The 19,706-nt window shown below is 37.1% G+C and overlaps 1 pseudogene; it reads left to right on the top strand.

The window, feature by feature from the left end:
• Nucleotides 1–286: 286 nt before the first annotated feature.
• Nucleotides 287–2,617, top strand: LOC149198706 (cullin-1 pseudogene; annotated as a pseudogene).
• The last annotated feature ends 17,089 nt before the right edge of the window (nucleotides 2,618–19,706 follow it).

Genomic DNA, 19,706 nt, shown 5'->3' with positions numbered 1-19,706 from the left:
TCGGCATATCGCAATCGGGGAAACCAATGGTGCATGGCATTTACATATATGAGTGCCGACAGCGATGAAACCCGGACCCGATGGGTTTCCAAAGCCAAATAGTATAATGGTTGAAATCCGCCCAAAGCCAATTTTTGTGTTTTACAGTGTTTCTCATATATTTTCTAGTATAAGGAGAAATAGAGGGTCGGTCGACTGCGATATGCAATGTGACCCGAAAAGCGGACCCGATAGAAAAGTTTTTGCATGCATTGATCTATGATGGCAAAATGGGCATGATTGTTCAATGGCGCAAAGCCAGTTAAAGCAAGCATGGAGCAGTACAGTGCAGCAGGCAGAAGCATTCAATTCACAGTATAGCCGAGAAGGAAGCAGGTTGCGATCCAACTCTTGCACATTGAATTCTCAGCTACCGCAGTTAAAGTTCAGCTCAGCCAAGGACGAGAAGGACAGCCTCGAGTAGTTCACAGCATGGGACTCCATTTTTGTTCATTAAATTATTCAGATTTTGTATGTAACTTTCGTGTGTGTAGTTGTAGTCTGTTGAGAGGTTGAGAGTGAGTGAAGGTAGAAGCGCAGCAGCGCAAGTGAATGAATGTTAGTAATACGCAGCAGCGTAGTATACTGAATGTAATGGGAAAGGAATGAATAGAGTAGCACTGTGTTTTCCTTTTGGTGAATCCCTCTGAGTGAAAGAGGATGAATTTTGTATCAGCAATTTTATTTTAATGAATACAAATCTTTTTATGGGTGTGTAATACTCTGTTCTCAGAAATAAATTTTTAGCCTTCCGCTGTGCTAAGATCCTGGAGCAAAACAGAGCATTGTCTCTGTGTTCAGTTTATGTTGTTTTTGGGATTTTAACAGAAAAATCCCCAACAAAGAGCGCAATGGAGAGCAAATTGATCGGGCTTTGCTGAGAAACATTGTGGACCTTTTTGTGGAAATAGGCATGGGTAGCATGGATTTTTATAAGAAGGATTTTGAAGCTCACGTTTTGGAGGACACTGCTACTTATTATTCTCGAAACGTTGTTTTATGGATTTCAGAGTCTTCTTGTCCTCAATATTTGGTAAAGGCTGAAGAATGTTTGAAAGAGGAGAAGGATAGAGTTGCACATTATTTGCACTCTAGCACGGAGTACATGTTATTAGAGAAAGTAAGAAATGAACTCCTTTCCCCTTTCTATGAAACCCAACTTTTGGAAATGGATCACTCAGGCTACCATGCCTTGCTAATGGCTGGAAAGAAAAACGATCTTTCAAGGATGTACAGGCTGTTTTGTGCAATGCCAAAGGGCTTGGAACCAATAGCCAATACTTTTTCACAACATATAACTAACCAAGGAACCGCAGTGATTAGATTCCTAGAAGATGCTATAAATTCAGCTAAAGATACAGATCAGGGCATACTGCAAGAACATTCTGCTTCATTAGTGCACCAGGTTATGGAATTGCATGACACATATATGGATTTTGTGAGGAATGCATTTGAAGACAATAATCTTTTTGGCAAGGCTCTAGTACAGGCATTCACAGTAAAATGCACTAAAGAAATTGCAGGAATTAGCGTTGCAGAGTTGCTGCCTACAGTTTGTAATACTGTACTGAAAAGAGATGACGATGATCATATTGATAGTGAGTTGGAAAAAGTGGTGAAGCTTGTTAAATATGTGGGTGATAAAGATGTATTGTCTGAATTTTGCAGGGAAAAACTTTCTCGCAAATTGTTGTTCAATAATAAAAAGATAAATGAAAATCATGAACGGAGTTTGTTGTCAAAGCTCAAAGTTCAGTGTGGTTCACAGCTTACATTCAAGATGGAGGCCATGGTTAATGATTTTGTCCTTAACCAAGAAATGCAAGCTACCTATATTTCAAAACAACAGAATCATCTTACAATAGATTTCTCCCCTGCACTGTTGAATACGGCAATGTGGCCAACCTACCAACGCTCCCAACTTAATCTGCCATCTGAGATGCTTACTTGTGTTGAGGTTTTCGAACACTTCTATTCTACCCAAAATAAAAATCGTAAGCTTACATGGATACATTCACTGGGCACGTGTGATATCATCTCCCACTTTGACCACAAGCGTATAGACATGACAGTAACAACCTACCAAGCAGCTACGCTATTGTTGTTCAATGACTCCCAAAAATTGACTTACGAAGACATTAAATTTCTGTTGAATTTGCCAGATGAAGATGTTGAGAGATTGTTGCATTCACTTGCATGCAGAAATTACAAAATTCTTTTGAAGCAGCCACCCATCAAAACAATAGCTCCACATGATACTTTTGAATTCAATTCTGCTTTTACACATAAAATGGCCAGGATTAAGGTTCCACTTCCCAGCCTCGTGAATGAGAAGAAAAAAGTCACAGGGACGGTGGAAAAAGATAGAAAACCAACCATTGAAGCCGCCATAGTTCGTATCATGAAAAGTAGAAAGGCTTTGCATCATCAACGATTATTGAGTGAATGTATCCAGCAACTTGAAGGCACGTTCAAACCCAACATTAAATCACTGGAAAAAGGCATTAAAGATTTGATATCAAGGGATTTCTTGCGACCAGACCAACAAGATCCCAATATATACATATACATAGCCTGATCAAAACTACGCTCTTCTTTGGTACAAACTATGGTGTTTAGTCTTCCTTGTTTTGTTTTCTTTTTTTGGATATCTCCTCGTGAGATTGTAGTTGAAAACTACGTTTTGTGACAAACTACGTTTTAGTAACAAGTTATGGTATTCAGTTTTATTTGTGGTTAAAATTGCATTTAGCTGGAAAATAATAAACTAAATTTTCAAGAAAAGAAGAAATTCAATTGACATAGAAAGTTAGTATTAATGATTTATGTTCTTGCACATTTACTTTAGTTAACTGGTCATGCAGCCATCATGTAACTATTTCATGGACATGGACATGGAAATGGAGATAGTCTATAATTTCATGCATATTACTCTTATTTAACGCAATTACTCTCATGTGTTTATATTATTAGTTTTTATTTCCAAATTTCATTTCTCAACATTAATCACATGTCATATTTATTTCCGCTCCATTTTCAAACAAGACAAGCTTTCAAAATATTTGTTTCGGCCCCTTTCTATCAAGAAGTGTTTGTTCATTTGGCTAATCTGAAATATACTTCCTTTGCATTTTCAAACAAAACAAGCTTTCAAAATATTTGTTTCGGTCCCTCTCTATCAAGAAGTGTTTGATGGTTTGGTTCAAACATCAAATCCGAAATTTATTTAAGATTAAAACTGAAAATAAGAGGTTTGTTGGTTTGGTTCAATCAGAGACATTATTATAATTTGTCATATCTAAAATTATTTACCATTAAAAATGAAAATCCATAATATATGAGTTGAGATATTTATGGTTCAAAATATTTAGTTTATATATGAGTATTATTTACCATTAAAAATGAAAATCCATAATATATGAGTTGAGATATTTATGGTTCAAAATATTTAGTTTGTATATGAGTTGAGATATTTATTGTTCAAAATATTATCAAGTTTATAAGCTTTATGAGACAATTTTTAAAAAATATTAAGTTTATGGATGAATAGTTACAAAATAATAGAATATAAATCAATATATTATATCCAATTTTATCATTAAATAGGAAAATGATTTTTTTCCTTTTTATAAATATTGGAACAAAAACTTCAATATGATTATGTTAAATTTATGAATAAAATATTTAAGGAAAAATAATGTATTTGATTGTACCGAGAAGCACTCTATTGTAACTTTTGCATCATCGATATAGCATTATACAGACACAAAAATGGGCAGTAGACTTTTAAAAATCAGAAAACCAAATTCAGCATGTTAGTGGGTTTATTTTGTTTTATTTTATTTTATTTATTTATTTTAAATAAAAGAAATAGAACTTATAGATGTGTATCATTAATTGATTCAAATGATTAAGTCATTGTTCAATTTATGTTAACATGGTTTTCATCTTGTTAGCATGATGAAAACCATGTAACCTTAGGTTTTAAACGTAGAAGTTGTGATGCAGGAGCATCTAGCTGACAAGTCGAGAAGAAAGGAAAGGTTGTTTAGTCTTTGAAGAGGACAAAGGAGGAATTTGTTGAGTTATCAATGTGGTTGTTTTTTACTTTTATTTGTTTATGTTGTTTAATTTAATAAAAGAACAGTACGTAGGAAGGTCAAGAATTAATTAGGATAATTGTTATAAGCAACTAGTTTTATTTTCATAATAATACTGTAAGACAATAACAGTTCCTGGAACTAAACACATGTAACCAACAGAATGTAACCAACAGCAGTTGGAAGAAAAACAGTTCCTGACAATCATTTTAAAAGGGGAACATAACACAATTGTAGGGTTCGACTTTTTGGAAGCTAATGAAATATATCTCTGAGCACACAGACATTTCTCTCTAGCATCTTGTGACTGTTTAATTATTTATATGACATTCTATTGATTTCCATTCACAATACAAGTCTGGTCTTTATTCTATCCTATAAGTATATTCACATACGTGTATTTCGAATTACATTGGTCCAAGCGAGCATACGAAACCAGATAAGTTGCAGACACAACCCAAGAACGTGTTGCAGAGACAAGACCTACAGACCCTGATATAACAAGCATATGAACGCCGAAGAATCCAGGACAAGCCGAATATCTCGAGCATCAAAAATACAAACAAGGTGCAAGCATTGACAAACAGAAAACCAAGCAGAGTACCCAGGTATGCCTGAAGAATAAAATCCATAATTTTATTTATAAAATAAGCACGAGAAAATCTTTGTTCAGTCATACATTGTTCCAAAACCCTGTTCAAATAATTATACAGTCCATGCCAAAACATATTACAAGTTCGAGATAATATAATGTGCGGGCCTAGAAACCCTAAGGCCAACCTACAGCTATCAAATAACAAAAAGGATTGTGCAAGCCAACGACCTGAGACTTCATACAGTCGACGGCTTAATAAATTTCTGAAATAGGAATTACAATAACCCAAGCCTAAGGCGTTGAATGCAAATAACAAGAAGAACAAAGAACGACACTACCCGGGTCTAGCCAGAGTTTTGAACAGCCGGGTTCCGAAGCCCTCCAAATCGTCATACCTGCAACAACAGCCATTTATCAAATTTCGTGAGAATTGAGCAGCAAAGTAAGGCAAGAACGAACGAAATAACAAACCTGGTTCTGAAAATTACCTGACAGAGGCAAGCTGCGGTCATGGCAGTTCATTAAGGGTACCCTGCTCGCGAAGGAGTAAAAACATTAGTCGGCTGAGGGAAAAGAGGGAACCACTGACAGCATAGAACCAAAGAGCTTACCCTTTCAACGTTGAAGGAGCCGAAGCCAAGAACTGCAACCGCATCCTGTTCGAACCCGAGGAAAGACGACCAGAAACTCAATAATTGTCACCTAGAAAGGTTCAAGCCGGAAAGAATCACATTAACCAGAAAAACCACCAGCATTGGCATCGCATACAAAGAAAGTGCAGAGTTACGTTAACCAGCAAACTACAAATACATAATAATCTACCAAAACAAGTGCAGGTAAAGTAGCGTGACCGAATTAACAGTTGTAACAGAACTTCATACCGGACGGAGGACGAAAACTTTCAGGTCAAACACCGAACCAGAGCACATAACAGCAGAAACCTCGCTCAGAAACAGCCACGGCTTACCAAGAACGCAGAGCTTACAAACTCAACAAATGTGCATGCAAATGATTTATGCTAGGGTTTGATCTCCCATACCAAGGCGGGGTCGACAATCCCAAGGGTGGACACTTGTCCATCGACAAAAGCATAAGGTACCAATCACAAGTGCGGACTCCAAAAACCAAATCAAAATCATTACAATCAACTGTCGGATGAATCAACCTTACACCTAATCTGCTTGCCATCATTAAATTTCATTTATTCACGTGTTAATAACCTTGTGTGGTGTGACAAGGGTGGGCTGGACCCATCAAGTTGCGAATTTTCTAGCATCCTAAAAGAAATTGTGGGATAATTTTTTATGTAAGTGACAGCATAAGGGTCTCATACTTAGCTGAGAATTGCTAAAAAACATTGATGCCTCAACACATCAACTATCATTTCATCCATTAGGCCATAGATACATTGTTCATTCATTTATCATTAGAAACATGATGAGAAGCATATGTAGCTACTGTCATAAAACATATATATAACATGCATAATAGCAGCAGAAATACCAATGAAATCATAGCCATATAAACCACATATAATCCAGTATAATACTCATAGAAATATAAGGAGAAATAACCTCATATTGATGATGCAAAATCCAAACTTGGGATGGGACTTCCACGTTTCACTCGACCGTAGAATGGTTGAGCCAAATCTCTCTTCATCCATTCACCCTTGTGCCATATTCCAAGCATAAATGTGGGATCTCATATAACACATCAATCCAAAACAATCACGAGCTTCCAGAGGCCATCCACCTCAACCCATCAAACAGTGGTTTGACCTCACGTTTGGGCATCACAAAACCATCATTAGATTGTCTCTATCCCATCCATCCATGGCTCCAGAGCATTTGTTCCAACCAAGGCTCCAGGACTAGTAACTCAACCCATAGTTGTTGTCGGGCTCCAGAATGTTTGTCCAACCAAGTGTCCAGGACTAGTAACTCAACCCAAGCTAAAGAAACATGAAAACCAAACAAAACAAAATAAGGAAATAAACCCACAATATCCATGGCTATCGAGGAAATGGAAAGGCTAGGCAATCTACTGTAATCCAGGCAATCCTCTATGCCAGTGACAGATCATGGCCAATAGTCCCCATGCATGCCAAAAATAGTGAGGAAAACATACATGCAACTCGGTACCTGTAAGAAAATTTTGTTGTAGTTATTGATCTCGATGTCCTCTTGTACATTCCAGCTCTTCCTTTGCCTTTTTGCTCCAAAAATCCAAAGTATGCCACACCCTCTAAGAGTGCTCCAAGAAAACTCTAAGTATCCAAGAGTATGAGGGAGAGAGAATAATGACAGAGTTCCAACATTGAACTGACAAAAGGTTACAACCTGATCCTCAGAAGCCTTTTTATGAATGAGGCCTCTATTTTCTCCATTTCCCATTATTTTCCTTCATTTTCCTCCTTGCATGACACCTGTGACCTTTCACCTCCCTTTTCTCCTAATTTCCATTATTTTCATAAATAAATGTGCCAAAAATTTCATTTTGCCTTTCCAAAGCCCTAGCCATTTCCTTAGCCATTAAACAATCACAAGTGATCCCCATCACTAGGATTTTGCCCAACATTAAGCTTGGAATAAGTGTCCCATCAATCGTGATTATTATTTTGCCTTTATTAACTTTTATTACATGGAATTTTCACCAGGGTTGTTACAGAACCCTCCCCTTGGGGGAACACCATCCTCAGTGTTCAACAACACCTATAACCACAAAACTGTTGTAAGCAAAAAATATTTCCGATGGAGCTTTATAACTTAGCTCGATGCAGTATTTACAATGATCAACCTGCTGAGAAGCAAACCAACATGAAAAAATAACAACATAACATCATAATGACATGAAACCCATACCTCTTATTGGAGCTTTATAACATAGATCATGGCGGTATTTACATACATATACATATGTACATATAGCAACATCACCAAGACATATACCAAAACACCACACCAAAACTGTTTTGTCTTAATCGAAAACAAGGAATGATTCATAGCTCGCATCTAATCTACCATCTCCCATGTAGCTTCATCGGGCCCAAAGTACTTTCATTGCACTTTAACTTGCTCGATTTCTTGGTTCCGAAGCATGAGCACCTTTTTCTGCAATATATATTGAGGCTCCAACTGGAATTATTCATCTGGTTCCACCTGCAATACAGACCAGTCAATCACAAGATCAATATCTCTAACATATTTCTTAAGAAATGACACATGGAAAACATCATGGACTTTCACTATCGAAGGCAGTGCAAGTCGATAGGCTACTAGCCCAATCCTCTCAAAAATGTTGAAGGGTCCACAAAATCGTGGTGCCAGCTTGGCACATGATCCAATATGTAAGGAGTTATTCTTCGGTTTGATGTGCAAGTACACTTGTTCCCCAACCTGGAACTCCTTAAACAACCTCTTATGTTCTTCATAGCTCTTTTTCTTATCTTGTGTTGCCTTTAGATTCTTCTTGATCACCTGCATTTCATGTTCCATGTCTGCCAACATGTGTGGTCCAATCAACACCTTGTTGATTGGATCACTCCAACTGACAGGAATATTGCAACTCCGCCCATACAATGCCTCAAACACACTCATCCTCAAATATTCCCAATACCCATTGTTGTAAGCTAACTCTACCAATGGAAGATATTCTTCCCACTTTTGCTATTGATGCATCACATACATCCTCAATATGACCTCCAATATTCTGTTGACCCTCTCTATCAGTCCATCTGTCTGCGAATGATAAGTTGTACTAAAGGCCAACTCTGTGTCCAAACCTGCAAATAACTCCTTTCAAAACTTGGAAGTGAACTTGCATCCCTGTCTCACACAATCTTCTTTGGAACACCATGCAATCTTACCACATCTCTAATGAGTACCTGTGCTACATCACTAGCTGAGAATGTATACTTCACTGGAACAAAATGTGCAACCTTTGTCAACATGTCCACAACAACCATGATGGAATCATGTTGTCTCACTATCCTTGGAAAAATTGTGATGAAGTCCATGGAAATGACCTCCCATTTCCACTCTTGAATCGCAATTGGTTGTAGCAATCCACCTATATGTATACACTTTTCCTTCACATGCTAACAATCAAAACACCTAGCCACAAACTCTGCTACATCCCTCTTCAGGTTCAACCAATAATAAAACTTCTTTATTGCAGTCAATGTCTGATAACTTGGGTGACCCAAATATGGTTTCACATGGAACTCCCTCAAGGTCACCTTCTTGAGTTCACTATTGTCTGGCACATATATCCTATCTCTAAATCTAACAAATCCATCTGCTATAAGACTATAATCCACATCTCGTTCACCTACACTTTTACCTGTACTATCACATGTACCTACACATGTACTATCACTTGTACCTATACCAGAACTCTGTTGCAACCTGTGCATAATCTCCATATAAGATCCTATCTCCTAAGTCTCTCCCATTGAAGCTCATAGCTGCTAAGTGATTTACCTATATTCGTCTACTAAGAGTGTATGCCACCATGTACTCTTTATATTTTTATATACCTAACCTCAAAATTAAACTCACTAATCATACATAATCACCGAGTCTGCCTACCATTTAGATTCGATTGGTAAAATAGGTACTGCAAACCATTGTGATCACTCATCAATGTAAACCTCCTACCCAAAAGATAGTGTCTCCACATATTCAACGCATCTATAATTTTTGCCAACTCAAGATCATGTGTGGGGTAGTTTTGCTTGTGCCCATTCAGGTTTCACGACTCATAACATACCACATGTCCATCCTGCATAAGTACTCCACCAATTCCTTTCTTGTAAGCATTTGTGCATACTACAAACTCTTTGTCTGAATCTGCAATCTTTAACTCTAGTGCATGTGTCAACAACTGCTTAAGCTGCTCAAAATTAGCCTCACACTCCTCTGTCCATTTGAAATTCTTACCTTTCCTCTGCAATGACGTAATAGGCTAAGAAATCTGTGAGCATTTCTTCATGAACCTCCTATAATAGCCTTCCAACCCCGTGAAATATCTCACCTCATCTATAATCTTAGGAGCTACCCACTCCGGATGATGGCCCTTATCTTTTTTGGATCTACTGTGATGCCCTCCTTGGAGACAAATCTCCCAAGTAGTGTATCTCAGTCTAAAAGAAACTACACTTGTGGATCTTAGCATACAACTGATGCTCTCTCAACAACCTCAACACTTCTGCTAAATGCTCAACATGCTCTTCCTCATTTTTATAATATACCAATATGTCACCAATGAACACAATAGAAAACTTATCCAAATGCAAATGCAACACACTATTCATCAAGCACATAAACATAGTTCGAGCATTAGTTAAGCCAAATGGAACTACAACAAACTCATAATGCCCATACCTGTTCTGGAAAGTTGTCTTATAAAATTCCTCCTCTTTGATGCATACATGATGATATTTGGATCTCAGATCAATCTTCGAGAACATTGTTGCTCCCTTTAACTGATTGAACAAGTCATCAATGCTCGGCAATGGATACCTGTTCTTGATGGTCACTTTGTTCAACTGTTTGTAGTCAATGCATAATTTGAGAGTACCATCTTTCTTCTTCACAAACGATATCGGTGTGCCCCATGGTGATACACTTGGCCTAATGTATCCCTTGTCTAACATTTCTTTCAATTGTAGATTCAACTCTAACAACCTAGGTGTGCTCATCCTGTAAGGTGTCTTTGACATTGGAGTTTCCCCTGGCACTAACTCAATAGAAAAGTATACCTCCTTGTGAAATGGAAACTTTGTAATGTCCTCAGAAAACACATCCTTGAACTAGTGTAAAGCTGGGTAACTTCTCAAAGAAAATGCATCCTCAACTTCCTTACCCTTTTCACTCGAAATGTGCACTGCAAACAACATACATCATTTCCTGCGACTACAATTTGCCTACATAGTTGTCATCATCCTAACTGATGTGGCTTTCTTCTTTCCCTGCAAGACTCTTGGTTCCTCATTGTCATCCATACACTCAATTGATTTGTTATAACAATCTCCCTTGGTTTTATGAAGATACAACCAATCCATGCCCAAAAACATACTATAATCCCAATGGTAATACATTTAAATGTGTTATGGTAGGCATACCATTCAAATCAAATGCACAATCTCTTACCCAATGGTGAACTTGCTTCTTTGTACCTTTAGCCAACTACACTAACCAAGATTTTGCATGTAATTTCTTACTCAAACCACACTTATCCACCAAGTCAGGACTAACATAGTTGTAATTAGATCTAGGGTCAATCAAAATAGAAATAACTTGATCACAAAGATTATCGTCCATCTCAATGATAAATGCTTGATGGTCTACATGTTTGTTATCCAATGTTACATAAATACAAGGAATGCTCTTACCAATATCCCCAACAGTTTGTGTGTCTTGTGCACTATATATCATAGGCCTACCACCCTGATACTGTGGACTATCTCTCATGCGATGATCCCCTTCACAAGTCCAACACCACACGGGTTCCTTATTTTGTTCCTCAAATTGATGTCCCTGTCCTCTATCTGATGCATTGAACTTCGTAGATGGCACAACATTTTCTTTATTATTTGTACCCTTAGGTCTTTCTTGTCTCTTGTCCCATTTTCCTTTGTTCCTTGCAATAGCTTTCCAATCTAGCTTAGTCTCAAATTTGCGCTTAGATTGTTCATAGCAATGCCTTAGCTTTCGGATGGTCTCCTCTAATGATTTAGGCTCATCGAACTCAATCTTGTCTTTAAATGCAACCGGTAATCCACTAATAAACCTCTGAATCTTGGCCTTCTCCTCTGTGAGATAAGTCATAACTCCAAGAACCTTCTAGTATGCTCATCATCTGTCATAGATCCCATGTTTAGCTCATAGAATTATTTTTCCCTATCGTCAAAATATCTCTCTGACAAACACTTCTTCTTAAATAACTGCTCAAACTCACTCCAAGTCAAGTCTTCCTCATGAATACACCTGACATTATTAACATCTTCCCACCAAATGGTCACTTTACCTTTGAGACTGAAGGTAGATACTCTGACTTTCATGTTCTCTAAATAATCATGCAACCTGAAGAACTTCTTCATGCCAAGAAACCATGCTTCTGCATCATGTGGTTTCTTCATCTCTCCATCAAAAGTAGGTGACTTTGCTTTCTTAAACTCATATGGAAAATATCCCCTATCACTCATCATGTAAGGATGATAACGATGATGATCATAGTGCCTATTAGAATCAGAACTAGAATAATACATGTGTCTATCCCTTCTCCTCTCTGGAGTGTCCAACAATATGCCATCTCTGATCGTGTCATCTATATCTAACTTGTGACCACCATGCGACCTATGACCATATGCCCCATTAGTTCGGTTATCTTGCTCATAGTTGATCCTACGTGGTCATTTTCACTGCAAATCTAAAAAACTTTGAAGTATCATTGTATTTACCTTTGCTTGTTTCTCTTGTGCCTGCATGATTCTGTCATTATCTGCCTTACAACTCCTTATTTCTTCCTTTAAGCTTCTTAGTGTATCTGTCAAATCGGAAGAGTTCCCAACACCATACTTCTCATTTGATTCATAAGGAAAGTCTTTGTAGTCTACCATCTTGCTAGCCATTTGATATTTCTTCCTGCAAGGTATATCATGTCAGCTAAACCAAATCACAATAAACCAACATACCTTAGTATAGCTCGGGGAGGATAACTTGTCTACAAGATCAACAAATCAACGTGATACATGTATAACATAATCATGACAGCATATAGAAACATAACACATAAGTATATAACCATGAAACCATCATTCTAGCTAGGGTTCAGTCATCAATGCATGGCTTTATCAATAACGCATACCACGACCTCATACATGACGACACCCATTACATCATTGTACACTTGACCACATCTATAAGCAACATGTAATCAAACACATACATTCATCAACACATGTGATTAAGCATGAATGAACGATACTTGAAACCAAACCTACAAGAATCATACATGCAACCAAGCATACAAAAATGCAACCAAACATAAAAGAATGTAACCAAGCATACATTAATGATACATTTAAGTGACATATAACAATATTTAACCAGTCATACACTCACGACGATGCATCCCGCAATAACAACATCAACTTCCACATGGTGACATCACTACAACCATGATCAACATTATGCAAATGCAACAATCACATGGAATGCAAGTGTAAGAGACACACATGCAACTTACATTCCTGCATGACCAACACATAGCCCATCCAGTCTGAGGGGTGAACCATGCTCAGAAACCACTCAGTGATATCAGGTATGACCCAAAGAGAGCGCAACCCGCTGTGATACCACTTTGTAACACCCTCCTCCCACATCTACTCAAGCAACTGGCTAGCCGAGGTAAACATGTGACGAGAGGCCGCTATGATATGATTCGACCTCCTACGTCACGTTAAGGAAGTGGAACCAACAGAAACACAACATACAAACATTCAACATCAGCATTAGGACACTCATGAACCAATCCAACCTTTCCACCAACCAGCCCCTAAGTCCCACTGTGATTTTGGACCACTTGACCTATGGACGCTCTCATGTTATGGGCATGCCAGTGTCCAGGGACCTATGGACGCTCTCACAAGCCTGCAATCCAACATCCAGAGACTTTTTTGCACAATGTTGTGCTAGTGTCCCTAGGATTTGAGCCAATTTTTTAGGCCCAAAGCACAGGTCACTACTCAGAATGGAATGACATCTTCAAAACAGTAAGGTAATAGGGAAATGATCGTGCAAAAGAAATTACTTGAATAAGACCTTGACTGGACCCCTAGTAGCCATGACAGGCACTTTGTCAAACATATCACGAATATGTAATCTACAAGTGTAAATAACATATTTGAGCATAAGGGTCTCATACTTAGCTGAGAATTGTTAAGAAACATTGATGCCTTAACACTTCAATTGCCATTTCATCCATTAGGACATAGAAACATTATTCATTCATTTATCAGTAGAAACATGATGAGATCCATACATAGCTATTATCATAAAACATATATATAACTAGCATAATAGCAACAGAAATACCAATGAAATCATAACCATATAAACCACATATAATACAATATAATACTCATAGAAATACAAGGAGAAATAACCTCATATTAATGATGTAAAATCCAAACCCGAGATGGGACTTCCACGTTCCATTCGACCGTAGAATGGCTGAGCCAAATATATCTTCATCCATTCACCCTCGTGCCATATTCCAAGCATGAATGTGGGATCTCATATAACACATCAATCCAAAACCATCTAGGGCTTCCAGAGGCCATCCACCTCAACCCATCAAACAGTGATTCCACTTCACGGTTGGACATCAAAAAACCATAATGAGGTTGGACTCTATCCCAGCCATCCAGGGCTCCATAGCGTTTGTTCCAACCAAGTATCCGGTATTAGTAACTCAACCCACAACTGCCACCGGGATCCAGATTGTTTTTCCAACCAAGGCTCCAAGACTATTAACTCAACCCAAGCTAAAGAAACATGAAAACCAACCAAAGAAAAACAAGGAAATAAACCCACAATCTTCATGGCTATCCAAGAAATGGAAAGGATAGGCAATCCACAATTAATCCAGGCGATCCTCCATGCCAGTGACAAATCATGACCAATAGTCTTCATGCATATGCCATGCATACCAAAACTAGTGAGGAAAACATACATGTAACTCAGTACCTACAAGCAAATCTCGTTGTACTTGTTGATCCCTATGTCCTCTTGCACTTTCCTTATCTTCCTTTGTCTTCTTGCTGCAAAAATCCAAGTATACCACACCCTTCAAGAGTGCTCCAAGAAAACTCTAAGTATTCAAGAGTATGAGGGAGAGAGAGAATAATGAGAGAGCTCCAACACTGAATTGTCAAAAAGTTACCAATTAATTTTCACAAGTCTTTTTATGAATGAGGTCTCTCATTAGAGAACTTTTGAGGTCTAAAATGGGTCGCCTAAGAAAAATATACAACCAAAATAAACTTTATAAGAACCAATAGGATTCAAGATGATGATATCAACCATGGGGGATGATTCATCATTTTTGGGGTAAAAAAGTAGGAGGATTAAAAAAAAAAAAATAATGAAACTATTTTTTCAACTTGTATTTTCAACTTATCTCCCTAAGGTTTTACTCAAATTTTGAGCAAGAATACTCGTTAGATGCGAAATTTAATTCCTCATCCAAGGAGTACCCATGTTGCATACTTTCTATGGACCCTGCTACACGAAAAATGAGAAATACATTAAAAACGTAAAAACGTGATTGCAATCACATTTTTCATGTATTTCTCATTTTTTGTGTAGTAGGGTCCATTCTAAATACACAACATAGGTACTCCTTAGATGAGGAATCAAATTATGCATTCAACGAGTGTTCATACTCAAACTTTGAATAAACACATAGGGAGATAAGTTGAAAAAATATAGTTTTTTTTCCCGCTAAATTTTGTTGATGTAATCTAATATTATTTTATTATTTCCACTATTATTTTATAATTTCCTTAGGAAGCCCATTTTAGACCTCAAAACTACGCTAATGATTTTCTCCATTTTCCATTATTTTCCTTCATTTTTCTCCTTACATGCAACTTGTGACCTTTCACCTCCATTTTCTCCTAAATTCCATTATTTTCATAAATAAATGTGCCAAAAATGTCATTTTGTCTTTCCAAAGTCTTATCCCTTGTCTTTGTCAATTTCCTTAGCCATTAAACACTCACAAGTGATCTCCATCACTAGGATTTTGCCCAAAATTCAGCTTGGAATAAGTGTCCCATCAACCATCGTTATTATTTTGTTTTTATTAACTTTTATTACATGGAATTTTCACAAGGGTTGTTACAATAACTCTGTCAATAATGGAACCCTGGTGGGAAAACTCTGTCAATCTCACGATTATTTAATTGTTCCATTACGTGAAATGGTTTGTATCAGCTTAGTTGTGTTTATATTTCGGAATGAAGTTGCCTCAAGCTCTGACTAATCCCTTCTTTGGCCATCCTCAATGGTTGGTTGTGATATGCATAGCAGATGACCGTCACTGGAAACTGGTATTTGTGTACATGACAAAAAGGATAGGTATTCAAGTCATTATTCTCTGAAAATTGCCCACATTCATTTTGTGTATATGTAATAGTTTCTTGATGCTTTGCAAGTGGTGTTGAAACTTAAGAGCAAGCACATGGGTGGAATTCTTACAAAGAAGAAAAAAACATAAGCACGTGTGTGTTTTTTCTGCAATCTTGATATTTATCTTTTTTGGGAATCGTTCTTTAAAAGTATCAAGCTTGGTGATATGGCATGCATTATGCATGATGTCCATATAAAGTATCAATATTGGTGATATGGCAGGGATTGTGCATGATGTTACTAATATTTACCCGCTTGGCCATGTAGGGAGTCATTGGCGGGATCACAGACAGAGTAGAGATATCATAGTGGAGAATGAATAACCACTATAAAACGCACTGGACACATTTTATTTTAGACTTCAAATTTTTCAAATTTATCTTCCGACCTAAACTTATATATCAAAATCAAACACACCATCTCAAAAATTTGCTTTATGCCAACCTAATTAGACTGATGGATGCAAGTCCATCTTGTAGCTAAGGCAAAACTCCATTCAGGACTCAAATAATGGTATACAAGTAAATTGAATTTTATAACATAAAGAAATAATATGGAACACTAGCTTTAACATCACATCTTAATAGATAGATTTCCAATTTATTACCTTATTATTAATAAGGTAGTATTTGCATTCTGTCAGAGTAAAGATTGGTTTAAAGGAAAGGATAATTAAGATGAATATTGGTTTATAGAAAATGACAATGAAGATGAGGAGTTGATGTATCGAATTAAATAATTTTTTAATATTTACTGTGAAAAGTAAACATTTAAACACAATGAACTCATCTACACCTTAAAATTATGTAAGGAGGTGACTTTATTAATAATACCATGGTAGCTATGCAGAGAGGAAACCAATAATATAACCTAAATATAAATTTTTCTTTGAAATAATTCTATACTTTATGAAAATCAAAGTCATAAAAATGCCAATCTTGTGTATATACGACATGAGTATCAACAAATTTGACTAAAGGATCCTCAAAAGTGTTTGATATGGACTTATTTTTTGGCCACATTTAAACCTTTGTTGTTTTACTTTTAGACTTTGTAAGTTCTTATCAGTTTTACTGCATTCTCATGTTTTCTTAGTTATCCTCATGGGTGTTGATCGTTTTGCTCAGCGTTGTGGTTCTCTTATTGTAGTTATTGATTGATGCGATAAAAGCTTCCACTTTGAAAAAGGGACACACTCAAATTAGGCGCTAGATTCCATCCATTATCTCCAGCTACCAGAGATACCTTTTCATAGTTATGCCAAATAAACAAGAAATTTAGAAAATGCATGTTCACAAGTGTGGCACTAGGCTCAGTTTGTAGGAATCATTTTAAGCAATCAATATGGGTATCTGTAGATCTCTTTAGTGCATTGAAAGTAGTGGTAAGAAATAGATAATGTTAAAAGGTCTTTTCAAGATGCTTAAGATAAGAATGTGTGAATTGTCACATGGACTGATAATTAAACATTTTAGTGAATTCTTATGTTCAACAGTTCTTTCAATTGGTTAAACTTGTGATTGATTTGCGTCAAGGTTGAAGAGAAACCAATGGACCTTTTTATTCAATTGGTTATTTCAAGGTTGATTCAGTGTAATATAACTTACCTATTAATACCTAGTAACCTCAAAGCTGACAATTTAGGTTATGTTATCATAACGAATCACCAACTTTTACCAAAACCCTATTAACATTGACAACCTTTGTATGACAGAAATTACTCACATTGTGTGTATAACAAAGAGCCATTGTTTTCTGAAGCAGTAAGCTCCCAACACTTAATACCAAACAAAATTTGAATGTACGTTAAAGGAAATGTCAGGTGTTTTCCATGCTATTATCCATTGTTGTTGATGTCACAGTACCTAAAGAATCATTATCTTGTCTACTAGATGGAAAGGTAAAGCCTCCAAAGCTAGGCGTATTTGTTACCACAGGATTGAAATGTGGATTTGATGAAATGTAGCAGAAGGTTGGAGGTGAAACCGCAGCCTTGGTGTTATTTGGAAATCCAAACCCGAATGCTAGACCAGTTGAGGTTGTGAAAACTAGAGTTGATGAGATGTTCATTCCAAAAACATTCATTTCATAATCTTGCAATTGTTTAAGTACAACTGAAGTCAAATTAATTTTGGTCCCCTCTCCTTCATCCACTAATAGATTTTTGCGAGTCTCCACCCCTTGTAGTGTATCAAATAGGTAATTATAATAGCACTAATAGCTTTTTGTGAGACTCCAACCCTTTTATATTATCCAGCAAAATGAAGAGATACAACCTACTATAGATCCATTGTAATTCTCTCTTCGCTCTCACACAGTCTCCTCTCTTTCTCTCGCTTAGAATAATCATACACCACCACAATACAATTCCCTCATATAAACCAAGGGTTGTCTTGTAGGGAAAAAAACACTAAATAAACATAACTTCTACCATTAGGTCATTTTCCTAATAAATGACCCAGATTGACTACGAAATTACAATATTTTACAAGGCAAGTTTTCATATATTTTTAGCTTCAGGTGCGTTGCCTGCCCCTGAACCCCCGCTAGGGGGGGCTCATGAAATCGTACTGCTCTCACAGCTCGCCAGCTCTCACACACTGCTCCAACACACTGTCAGAACTGCGCAATCCTCAAGGAACCTTCCCTTGACTGCATGGATGAGTTTCCTTCATAGGAAAACACATGCAACTGATAATAACTTGTCCTTGACATTTAGCTCCACTGGGTCTTTCTCATAACAAACATGCATGAGTTTCTGATGAGGGAATCTTCAGTTATCTAACGTACACTAGTTGAGTGCATGCATGCATCAACTCACTAATGACTCACAATTAGTTCCTCAAATAGTTTGGAACTAATTTAACTGGATTTAACTCAGTAAACTGAACTAACTAATTACAACTCAAATATAACTCAATCTTATCTCCTTAATTTAAGGGATAACTATTGCATGACTTCACAAAGACTTCTAACTTGAATTTATCCAACTAATTAATCCATAATGCATTAATTAATTATTTTCAAGCCGCTGATGAGACTAAATTCGAATTTAATTCACAATTTTAATTCAATGACAAATTAAAATTGGAATATCTGGATTCTATTTTTATCATTTCTTGTTGTTATTTTCACCTCCCTCTCAACAAGAAAGGAATTCAACTCGATCCCGATCCTAAACCTTTGAATTTCTTTGCATGCAACACTTCTCTCTAGTGTTGTTTCTCCAGCGATCTCCAGAAACAAAAAAAAAAACATCCACCTGAATCAGAATGATGCCTCTGTCATCAAAGTCTCTCATTACTATTGCCTCTGTCGACTGAAAACTCTGCGCTTCTGCTGACTAAGCCTTTCTGCATTGTTGTCAATCCTTCTCTACGCTCTTCAGTATTTGACTGCTCTAGCCTCTGTCACTTTGATCTCTGACTGCATCAATCCCACTGATTCGTGTCGCCACTATGTACTTTGGAATCCCGTGGAAAGGGGTGATCCATGAGATAAAACCTCTCAATGGACCCTACCCAATTTCAGCCTTCTTGAGGCTATCACTGCACATCGCCCCACCTCACACCTGGAGGTATGGCTGCATGTGATCCCTCTGCCCACTTCTCCAATTGTAGCTCCTCCACAATTGTCTGAGACTTCTTATAGGACTGCATGTTGAGAGGTAATGTACTCTCCCTCTCAACCACCAAGTCTCTAACATTTGCCTTGCTCCTCAAGGTTTTGCATGCATCTTGAACCTCAAGAGAATACGGGTTCTTGACTCGT

Source organism: Pinus tabuliformis, chromosome 2_1, assembly GCF_031772625.1.
Source record: "Pinus tabuliformis cultivar Carrire ecotype Pingquan chromosome 2_1, CPIR1, whole genome shotgun sequence".
Taxonomy (NCBI): Eukaryota; Viridiplantae; Streptophyta; class Pinopsida; order Pinales; family Pinaceae; genus Pinus; species Pinus tabuliformis.
Note: the sequence above shows the minus strand (reverse complement) of the source record. Positions and strands in the feature narration are given on the sequence as shown.